We start from the raw sequence: 11526 nt of genomic DNA, 5'->3' as shown, positions 1-11526 counted from the left end.
CTGAGCCTCATTATGCCAAACTTGTGGGGGGGTGGGGGGCGGGGGAAGGTTGGAAAGAAGGCAGGAAAATCAGAAAATGGGACATGATTGTCACAGTCGAGATGGAACATTTAGTGTAGGAGAGAAGGTATTTGTGAAAAGTTTTAGAGAAGGACCAGCATGGTTCTTCGGTGAAATAAGTGCTGTAATGGGACCTCTGTCCTACCACGTGAAAGTCAGAGATTGAATAATAAGGAGACATGTCGATCGCATACGAAGAGGAGAAACCAAATATCCAGAAGTGATTCCACCAGCACTTGAGACTGAATCAACATTTCCTGTTGAAAGAACTCAGCCAAGTACAAATGCATTTGAAGTCCCGACTATACCTGAAAGAGTTGAAGAAACAAGTTTCCAGGTACCTGCAGCAGTACCTGAAACTCACATGACTTCAGTAAGGGAGACTCCAAAGCAAACTTCAGAAGCTGTAGAGCTGAGACATTTTACACGCATAAGGAAACCCCCAGAGAGACTGACTTTGTAAATTATTGATCTGTGTAAATAACTTTATGTATTAAAAAATTGTAAAATGTATTTTTCAGTAAAGGGGAAGGGATGTAGTAATCTGATATGTAATATACCTTTAAGACAAGTATTGTAATGTAAGGTCACATGATCTTAATGCCCAATAGCAGAGTAGCACGAGCTACCTCTCTGTGGGAGAGTCTTGAGTTAATCACTGATGAGTGAAGACAGAGTTTTATGTTGTGAGCACACAAGTGTAGCTACTGAGTTTAGTTTGTAAATAAACAGCATGTCTTTATTCTAACAACGATCTCCTGATGTTCTCTGTCTCTGTACTAACTCAGTCACCCCAAACAAAACATGCAGCCCGGATCCTTTAGCCCCAGCAAATCAAGGGCACTGGATCCAACGCCAATACACAGTTTCCCTTGTCAGACACCTTGTTTACTCTATGCCCATATGCCCCTGGTGTAGCTGTGACAATATATCCTGGCAAAGCGCTTCAGGTACGAGCACCCATTTCCCTTTGAAGATCACGCCTCTTAAAATACTGTGTTCATCCCTGTACGGCCAAAAACATCTGAGGGCGTCTGTCACATCTTGTATCATATCAGACTAACCTTCGACCATAACTCTCTGTAACACCCTCAATCGTGGATCATTGGCTGTTTCCTCCTGAAGTTGCTGTGTGGACCACATTGTCTATTTCAGTGTCTCTGCCGGCCACTTGTAGGTCTAGCAGAACATCCTCAATCCTTTTCGGATTGGCTAACCTGCTCAGTGAGGCTGAAGTGAACATTTTGCTACCCGGTTTGTATCAGACGTTGGAGTTATTTCCCTGGATTTATATCAGAAGTTGCTGTAGCCTGGGTGGTGCACTTGCCAGTGTCTATCCCCAAATGGTTCCCAGTGTTTTGTGTTCAGTTTCCACAATGAATTGTTCACCAAATTGGTACACGGGGAATCTTGTGATACCAATCACAAGGGTGAGGGTCTCAATCTCTGTATTTTAATAATTGGATTCTGCGTGCGATGGATTTTTGGAACCAAATGCAATTGGTTTGCCATCTTACATAATGCACGCTCCTAATCCTTTTTGAGATGTGTCAATCTCTAAGGGGGGAATTTTTTCCCCGTTGGGAGGGGAGGGGGGAGTGTTGTGCAGGGGCTGTACAAGATCGACACCCCCGATCGGTTGGGCGCCGCCATTTTATGTGGGCGGGGCCAATTAAGGCCTGCTCAGCGTGACGCGCGCCCGGAAGCGCTGAGCGCTCCCTGGGCAGGCTGGGGGGGGTGTGGTTTGCCTGAGTCAGGAGTGCGCTCTTTTGTGCATGTGTGTGGTTAGTTTTAAGTTTAAACAGTCTAACAAAGTGTTGAAAAAGTTTTTATGACATGTCCCCTCATGTGAAACTGGCCACATGAGCTGGGACATGTGCATTCATTTTAATAAAAATCCCTCTGAAAATTTTAACTCATTCATGAAACCTCATCCCGCCTGTGGATGAGGTTCCATGAAAAATGCGAAGGCCGCCTGGGCTCTTCGCCTGCCCCCCACCCCGACAACCTTAAGGTTGGACGGGCAGCTCAGCTGATTGCCCTAATTGCTTTTTAACAGGTCTTTGACAGTTCAGTGGGCGCGTAGCTGACTCAGCTGCACTCCCGCCGAGCTGAATATCTAAGTGACGCGCGGTGACGTCAGTACACACGCCCAGTGTCACCCCCGCGTCATTTTACACCTTGGCGTGTGTGCCCCGCCTCCGCTCGCCGAGCCGAAGATTCTGCTCCCAAGATTCTCTCTTCTCTTGGGTCGGAGTATTATACAACACATTTCTCCTGACAATGTCTGTTTAAGTAACTCGAACACGTGTGGGTGGCCCTCCTGCCATTAATAGGGAACATCCTTCCTTAAGGGCTCTTTCAGTGAAGATACTTTATAGACAAAGCTGGGTGTGTATGGCGCTAAGAACTTAAAAAAATCCAGGGCACCCCTGCAAGTCCTCTTTGTCCGGGGGGGAGAAGACATGTGTCGTACATCTTCCAGTTTGCCTGAATCGGGATGGATCTCGGAACTGGAATAAACAGAATGGAGAAAGTTAACCTGACCCACGTTCACCTGGCAGTTCTTCCTGTTGGGAGACGAGTCCTGTCAGATGTGCTGCTGCTGTCACTGAGTGAGTGCAGATTTCAGTCATGCTCTTCTCTGGTTTTACCCATCTCCGCAATATCGTCAGCATATGAATCCAGGGATATTACTGTCCATGTGCTGCTGGAACAAGATCCTGACTGATGGATAAACCAAAGGGTAATCTCTGGAAGCAGTTTCTTCCAAGTGGTGTCCTGAACGTAGTGATTTCTTCAGATCCCTCAGCCAAACGAATCGATCAACATCCATGTTTAACATCCAACTTGGAGAAAAACTTCATTCCTGTGAATTTGGGATTCAATTCCTCTAATATTGGAATCGGGCGTGGGCATCTCTTTACAGGCAAGGTGTAGATGCCCTGGGTCTAAGTATTCCTGGATTGTCCCATCATTTTTCAGTACACACGCGACAGGACTGTACTGGCCGGTGAGCTGAGGCACACAGCGGATAATGCCGCTACGCTCCACGTCATCCAGCTCAGTCTTCAGCCTCTCCTGTCTGTGCAAACTGCACTTTCTAGGAGGACTGATCGATGGGATTGCACTCTCTCTGAGGTGTGGTGCAGTATCACCTCTGGAGGTCCCCATGGCACGAATCTGCCTGGGTTTATCTTGTAATAGGTCATGGAATAACTCAATGTGATTACTCTTGGCCTCTCCTGCCATTGGTTCGTCAGTGGCCTGGTGTGCGGCAACAATGTTGAGCTCTGTACACACTGGGAACCCCCTGCTGTTGCTGGTCTGCTCATGTCCACCAGGTAGAATGCTTGTGGCTTCCATGGAGACTTGCTGCAGCTGCATTTTGCATTTCGATGTCATTATATCCCCTCTAATGAAAGGTTGACCCATTGTATTCAGATAGTTTGGCTGTCGTGCCATTGACTCCCAACAATCCCAGATACAAATCCTTCAGGATCCTGACTGGTAAGATGTTCACTGCCCTGTCGACTTGGGCTGAGACCATGCGTTTGCCACTTTTCTTTGGGCACATAATGCTGATAAAGCCTCAAACTGTTTGACTTCATCCACAAATTGGTCTGAATGTTTAGGATCGCGAGGGCTCAGCCATCCTTATCAGATCAGCCATGATCTCATTGAATGGTGGAGCAGACTCGATGGGCCAAATGGCCTACTTCTGCTCCTACGTCTTATGGTCTTATCCCTGCCGACTCCTGCAGCCCCGGTGACATTTTTCGCTCTGACGGACGTTGATTGGCAGAAGGCGGGACTTCTGCCCCTCATTCGGGAGGAATTCCTGCCTTGGGCAGCTGCCAGCCAACCTGATTGGCTGGTGGCTCTCCGGTCCCTCCAGGAACAGCGCTGCAGTGGCAGTGGAGGAGGCACTGCACAAAGCTCCCCGAGTCTAAGTCCCAGGAACTGGAGAAAAGGGTAAGGGCCAGGGGTCCAGGCAGGGAGGTAGAGAAGAGCTGGGCGGGGAGGGGGGGGGGTTGAGAGGGGGGGTGGGGGGGGGGGGGGGGGAGTGGGGGTGATCAGGGTCTCAGGAGATAGGCCGGGCGGGGGAGGGAGGAAGATCCAGAGGTTACCGGGCCTTAAGGGGAGGGTGCCCCCAGTCAGAAGGATGCTTCTGATGGAAGTGGACCAACCCCACCTTCCCATTAACTTTCTTTATTTATGGGTCTGTGTCCCCCCCACCGAGCTATCTTCTGCCCGCCAGCCTAAAAATTAAGACTGGGTGGGAAATGGCCATTAGGTGGCCATTAAGGGCCTTAATTGGGGCAACGACTGCGAGGTGGGGGCGGGTGGGAACCTTGAGGGAATCCCATCTGTACAATTTCATGTTTCCCCACATCCCCCCAACCCCCAAACCTCAGAACCCGCTGGGGGCTGGGGGAGTGTAAAACTCTGCCCATTGTGTCACAGTCAGAATGTGGAAAGCCTGTTCACTTTCAGTGGAAGATTTTCCGCTCTGAATCTTCACCCTGGTCCGTCTGGCCGCTAACCTTGTGCACATTGTAATCTCGGCTGCGCCCCCAGAGTTCCTACATGGGTGAGCCCAGTGCCCTGTCACTCCGCGTACCTTGCAAAGATCTCGGAACACAGGACAGCTCTGCGGCGGGTGAAGTAGAATTCACCTCCCACATGGGCTCACTTGCTTTCTGCCTCTTAGCCACTGCGCCAATACTGGTAGCTGCACCTCATGCTTGCAGGTGTCGGTGTCGGTGTCCAGCCACGCTGGCTTCGCATTTCACAGCCGTCTTTTCACCGTCTCTCAATACCCTGATCGATTCTTTTCTCCAAATGGTCTTTTTGTAAAGCTTCAATTCAGCATCGAAAGTACAGCCAGCTCCATGATTCATTCAGGCTTCTGAAAAATCACAGCGCTCGTCCTGATCACACCACCCGCTGATTAACTAACCTGTCGGACATCAGCTCCAAACCCTGAAGTTTTCACTTTGACATGAAGCTGGTCTTCCAAAGCTTAACAGGATCCTCCCCAGACAGGCCCAAAGTGTTGACTCTATGCAACCCCTCATTTCCAGGGGCTATCTTTATTTTCAGCACTTGTTTTTTTTTGCAGTTCTGTGACATTTAAGTCTAAAAAAACATAGTTCCATCCTTCGTCTGAAAAGCCTCAACTTGGATAGGAATCTGGGGCCTTCCTATTCATGCTGGGGAATTTAGTGGTCATCTTCTCTGGACATTCCCTGCCTTTTATAGACGCTCCTGACATGTAGGGGATTTGTAGCCTCTCCAGCCTGTGGAGAGAGATTCACCAATGAAGCTGCAGTTATTTTTTCTATTCTCTTCCCTTTCTTTCATGGCTACAATTCAGGATTTTTCCATTTCATGTCCTTTGCGCGGGAATGGCGCCCGAGGACATTTCGATGGCCCTGGAGGTGCCCGATTTAAAACTGACTTGCTGCTCCCATTAACCACCAATCCAGCTATTCCACAAGTCAGGTCGTCACTGTTCTGCAAAGCACCATCTGTAGAGGGACTGGCCTCCCCGCTTTCAATGTACATACAGCCTCTCTATTCTACCAAATCTCATCTGTAGCTCACTCTGTGCTCTTCAAATTCACATCGCTGCCTCCATGTTGGGTTCATACGTCTGCTTTACCCAAACTCACCAGGGCTGGTAAACTATATGTGGGTTTGGTTTATTTAAAGATTCAGTGCAGGATGGCCCAGCCGATAGAGCTACTTGATGGGATTCAACAAATGGAGATGGGCAGTGATGAGAAGATAGATGAGAAAAGGCACTGGAATTGAGAGCTGGGTTTTTATTTGAAAGTAATGGCAGTGGACTCAATGGGCCAAATGGCCTCCTTCTGCGCCATAATGACTCTATGGCGAATGAAGGAGTTTTGAATGATGTGGAATTACTGAGCCAAATTGGATAGCATGGTGGCCGTGGTGACTGAGAAGAGGAGAACATAAGCAATTGGAGCAAGAGGAGGCCATTCGACCCCTCAAGCTGGCTTTTCCTCATTAAGATCACGGCTCATCTGACTGCAGCCCGAACTCCACTTTCCTGCCTGTCCCCTATAGGGAGGGACAACAATCCCGCAGCTTTCACCCAGGTCATGGGTGAAATGCCCTCATGGGAGGTGCCCGAAGGGAGCCAAATACACTCCGCCCTTGACTAAGTTTAATCCACCTGAGGAATCAACATCATCCCATGCAGTACAAACAGATAAACAGTGCATTGGTGTTTAGTGGCAGCGTTGCTGCTGTAGTGTAAGGGTTGGGTTGCAAAGGGACAACACAGGCAAGTTCTCACTTGTCCTTACCCAACATCTATAGCAGCAGAATCTACCAGATAGAAGTGGAGAGTCTTGGATTTAATTCATTCATCCATCCCTCCACTGTCTAATATCTGAGCTGTGGTTCAGTGGGTAAGCACTCTCTCACCTTTGAGTCAGAAAGCTTTGGGTACGAGATCCACTCCATGGACTTGGGTGCAAAATCTACACTGACATTCCCAATGCAATACTGAGGGAGTGCTGCACTGTTGGAGGTGCCATCTTTTAGACAAGGCATTAAACTGAGGCTCCATCTGCCCCCTCGGGTTGTTGTAGAAGATCCAGTGGCATTATTTCGAAGAGGAGGAGGAGGGGAATTCTCCTTGGCGTCTTGACCAATATTTATCCCTCAACCAACATTGTTAAAAAAAAACAGGTTATCATAGCCATTGATCACATTGCTGACTGTGGGAGCTTGCTGTGCACAAATTGGCACATTACAACAGCGGCTACATCTCGAAAGCCCTTCAGTGGGTGTAAAACTCTTGGGGGGTACCTGAGACCACGAAAGGCGCTATATGAAAGCAAGTTCCTTTTTAAAATGTTGGGTGAGATGGGGGCATCCAAGTGTTTGAAAATGCAGTGAGTGGAATCAAACAGAAGGAACCAAAACAGGACACAGGGATTGGTTTGAAAGCGCAACAAATATTATGCGGCGCTTCGTTTAATTTCCCTACAAAAAAGTACAAAAAATGCTAAAAAGACACCAGTTACATGGGACACAGGTTTACAGGACACAATGAACTCACCGCTGGCACTCACAGGCTGACCTCCCCGTGTAAAGTGTCAGCCAAGTGTGGGCCTCCAATCAATAGCTTCCAACTCCAGCCAATTGCAACTCATCTTCCTAACAGAATTGGACACAGGAGGTACAATTGAACAATAAACACCATGAAATGAAAGACCATACGTCAAGCAACTGGCTTGAAATGTATTGGACTTAAAACACACAACACAATAAAAACGTGAAACCCAGTCCAAGCGACTTGTGCACACCTTCTCATATCCCAACGGAAACCAATTCACCATTACAATAACCCTTCTAAACACTAAAACTAATCGCGCAAACGGCTACAACTCAGTTACCTGAATTTAAAAAATAGAGTAAAACACAAGATTATCTTTGGTTCATGTTCCTTACGAAGCGAGAGGGGAAAATAAACACAATTAAGCTAAGCCTCGGCACTGAAGGCTAGAGTTTTCCATCAATTAACCAGCATGTGTCCGCAGTTGGCACTGTGCGACTTTCAGTCCAGGCTCCACACTTTGGGGCAGTTTCTCCCCCTTCAGAAACAGAAGGGACTTTCAGACAATGCGCTAGAGCACAAAAGGTGCTTGGAATTGGCATTCTGTGCACAGACAGAAAGGAACACCTATTGACCGGAAGGAAGGAAACGTCTTAGGTTCTTGACGTTCCCAATGCTGAGAGTTCCTGCCGCAGGGTTTTGGTGGGGGGGGGTGGGTGCGCGTGGGGTGGTGCTTTGGGCTGCAATCCCTCTGGGAATGCCCTGGAGACTTCAGGAATTTGAAGATTAATCTCCGGGACACTGCTGCGAGCGAAAAGCCAAAGGCAGCCAAGGAGAAAAAGATCACCGAGGCATTAAGAAAAAAAGTGCGAATTTTTCCAGTTTCTTTGAGGAATGTTTGAAATTGTGGGGGAGGGGGGGGGGGGGGGAGTTCCCGCGGGGAAGGTTTCTGACTGAAGCTCAAGGATTATCCAACAGGCACTGAAGGGTCCGGTTACTTTCCAATTGGGATTGGGAAGTTGGGACATCATGAGGATTGACCGTGTCAGGGATTTGGAAAGATATTCGTTTCTAGTCCATCAAGTGTAACTGTGTAACTAGTAGAGGCAGGGTTTTGCAGATATGGCAGTGTCTAATGTATGAGGCAGTGTCTATAGAGTCAGTTGGGAGGTATGAGGTTATATCACCAGCTATTGTCCAAACATAACTGGTGCCCTGGAGAAGTGAGGGGAAGGCCTTCATTAAGGGCTGACTGGTTTGCTTGGCGGGGGCTGGCATTGACTCAATGGACCAAATTGTATAAATAATGCTAGGAGTTGAGACACAGATCAGGTTGGAACATGCTGGAGGGGCTGAATGGCCTCCTCCTGTTCCTACAAACCGCAGGGATGTGAAGTGTTGAGGGAAAACGTCACAACATTCCTGGTTTGCCCCCTTTCAGGAAGATCCCATGGGTGGGGGTAGTGGTGGGAAGCGGGGGTGCAAATAAAAGGAGGTGTTTATTGGAAAAGGAGCACCCTTACCCGGGATTGTGGTGTGGATTTAAACCAGCTTCGGGAGGGGAGGGAGTCACATTGTGCGGCGGCTGCTGGATCACAAGAGTCACAACAACACACAATTCATCCAGGTTCTGACGGTCAAATCCTCGTAGCTGTTCTGTCTGGAAGAGGAAGTCTCCGGAAAGAGAAAACAAAATGCGAGCTTAGAATGCACAGACCCAGCTGGAGGGACAGAGAGTTGCTCACTCCTCACAGCAGCAAGAGAAACCGGAATCCAAGCTGGAACCCAACCAGGATCAGGATCTGCCTGAGATCCTGTTGAACAGTGTTGGAAACGAGAGTGAATTTTATCCCCCTTTGGGGAATGGTTGGGTTGGATGGGGGGAGGTGGGGAAGATCTGCTGAGTTGTTGTGATCTGGAACTCGCTGCCTGAATGAGCGGCAGAAGCAGATCCAATAATAAATTTTCAAAAGGAAATTGTATAAATACTTGGAAAACAAAAATTTGCAGGACTATGGGGAAGGAGTGGGAGAGAGGAATTAATCGGATAGTTCTGTTGCCATATTGGGCTGAATGGCCTCCTCCTTGGGACAGTAGTGTAGCTGTTACATTACTGGACTAGTAACCTGGACTAATAATCCCTAGCGCACTCCCCCACCCCCATGAAAGAACAGAAAGGTCCCCATGTTTTTGGTAGAAAGGGTGCTCTCAGTTCTACTCCCACTCCGATCACCCGCCAAGCCATTTCTTGAAAGCATTGAATAAGGGAGGGAGGGAAAGAGACCGAGGGGGAAAGAGAGAGCGAGAAGGGGAAAGAGAGAGAGGGGGGTGAGAGAGAGAGAGAGAGAGAGAGGGGTGGGTGGTGAGAGAGAGAGAGAGAGAGAGAGAGAGGGGAAGAGAGAGAGAGCAAGGGGGAGAGGGAGAGAGAGAAGGGGGGAGAACTAAAGAGAGAGGGGGAGAGCTAGAGAGAGAGAGAGGAGAGAGCGAGAGAGAGAGGGGGAGAGCGAGAGAGAGGGGGAGAGTGAGAGAGAGAGAGGGGGGAGAGCGAGAGAGAGAGAGGGGGAGAGCGAGGGAGAGAAACAGGGAGGGAGAGAAATAGGGAGGGAGAGAAATAGGGAGGGAGAGAAATAGGGAGGGAGAGAAATAGGGAGGGAGAGAAATAGGGAGGGAGAGAAATAGGGAGGGAGAGAAAAAGGGAGGGAGAGAAATAGGGAGGGAGAGAGAGAAAAATGGAAATGGAAAGGGAGAGAGAGAGAAAAAAATAAGAGTGGGAGAGGGAGAAAGGGTAGAGGGCAGAGAGTGAGAGTGAAATCTGTCCATTATTGTCAGCTTATTCGTAGGCCATGGTACATGGGTCAGAGTGACCCCAAGCAGTAACAAAGCTCAGGTCCTGCTCTGAGGAGGGAGGTTTAATGGGGATCCAGTACCTTTATAGCTCCCTTTAAATAAAATGGCACCAAAAATAATAATTCCAGTTTCCATTACCAAATTCACCAATGTCAGGTTAGGCCTGTGTCACTTGAATGGACAATTCAAATGAATTAGGGCTTTTTGCTTTAAAAATGTATTTTGTTTTACAGACCAATTTGATCAAGGTTTTTTTCATGTGAAGAACATGAGGAATAGGAGCAGGACAAGGCCATTCAGCTCCTCGAACTGGTTCTTGGGATGAGGGGATTGTCCTATGAGAGATCGAGTAGAATAGGCCTATATTCTCTGGAGTTTAGAAGAATGAGTGGTGATCTAGCTGAAACATAAAGTTCTTAAGCTTGAAAGAGGCTGTGAAAATGTTTCCCCATGGCAGAGGAATCTAGAACATGTAAGTCACAGTCTCAAGATAAGGGGTTGGCCATTTAGGACTAGGATGAGGAGAAATGTTTTCACTCAGAGGGCTGAGAATCTTTGAAATTCTCTACCTCAGAGGGTTGTGGATACTCAGTCATCGAGTATGTTCAGGACAGAGGTTGAGATATTTTTAGACACTAAGGGAATTTAGGATATGGGGATAGAGCAGGAGGGTGGAGCTGAGGTAGATGATCAGCCATGATCTTATTTAATGGCTCGAGGGGTTGAACGGCTGACCCCTGCTCCTATTTCTTACTGATCAATTTTTTAATTGAAACATATCTGTTGGGTAAGAGCATTAACATTAATGGAACTAAGATGGGAAGATGGCGTTAAGATACAGACCAATCTTGGTCTAACTGAAAGGCAGAATAGGCCCGAGGAGCTGAATGGCCTCCTCCTGTCTCAATCATTCCACAGACACAGAGACGCTGAAGGTTTTTTTTTAAAAAAGAAAGGAAGAATGATGGTTTCAAGAGGGATTCATGCTAAACCTTCACAAATATTTAATTTGGGTGGAGAAGGGAGAGCACACATACACTCCCAAGAGCTAAGCGGAACAACCTGGTTACCATGGCAGCTGCTTCAGGGGCAATCTGGAGATAATTCCAGGCTGGGGAAGGCCACTTAGGCCCAAACCAGTGAAATGGTCACAAATAAAGCACAATAACTTATCAAAAGTACCAAAAGCAAAAAAAAATAATAAAATCATCAACAAAATAAATCATTTCATCGTCGCTCTCGCTCGACGTTACAAAATTCTGGAATGTTCTAAGGCTGTAAACAATTGTAATTAAACAAATGAATTGTAATTAATTGTTCTATCGCTACCGATTTTTTTTTCTTACATCTTGTTTATATATATATATATATATATAAAAACCCACCAAAAAAAAATTAAGAAAAAGCAAAGGCTTTTGTCAATAAGTAAACTAACCCCAGACCAGAGAAATAGAATGAATGATGAATTCAAATAAAAATTAAAAAAAACTATACAATACAAGCTAATTGGCCGAGCCAGT

The sequence above is a fragment of the Cetorhinus maximus genome, chromosome 11 (genome assembly GCF_964194155.1).
Source record: "Cetorhinus maximus chromosome 11, sCetMax3.hap1.1, whole genome shotgun sequence".
Lineage (NCBI taxonomy): Eukaryota > Metazoa > Chordata > Chondrichthyes > Lamniformes > Cetorhinidae > Cetorhinus > Cetorhinus maximus.
This window is presented reverse-complemented; position numbering follows the sequence as displayed.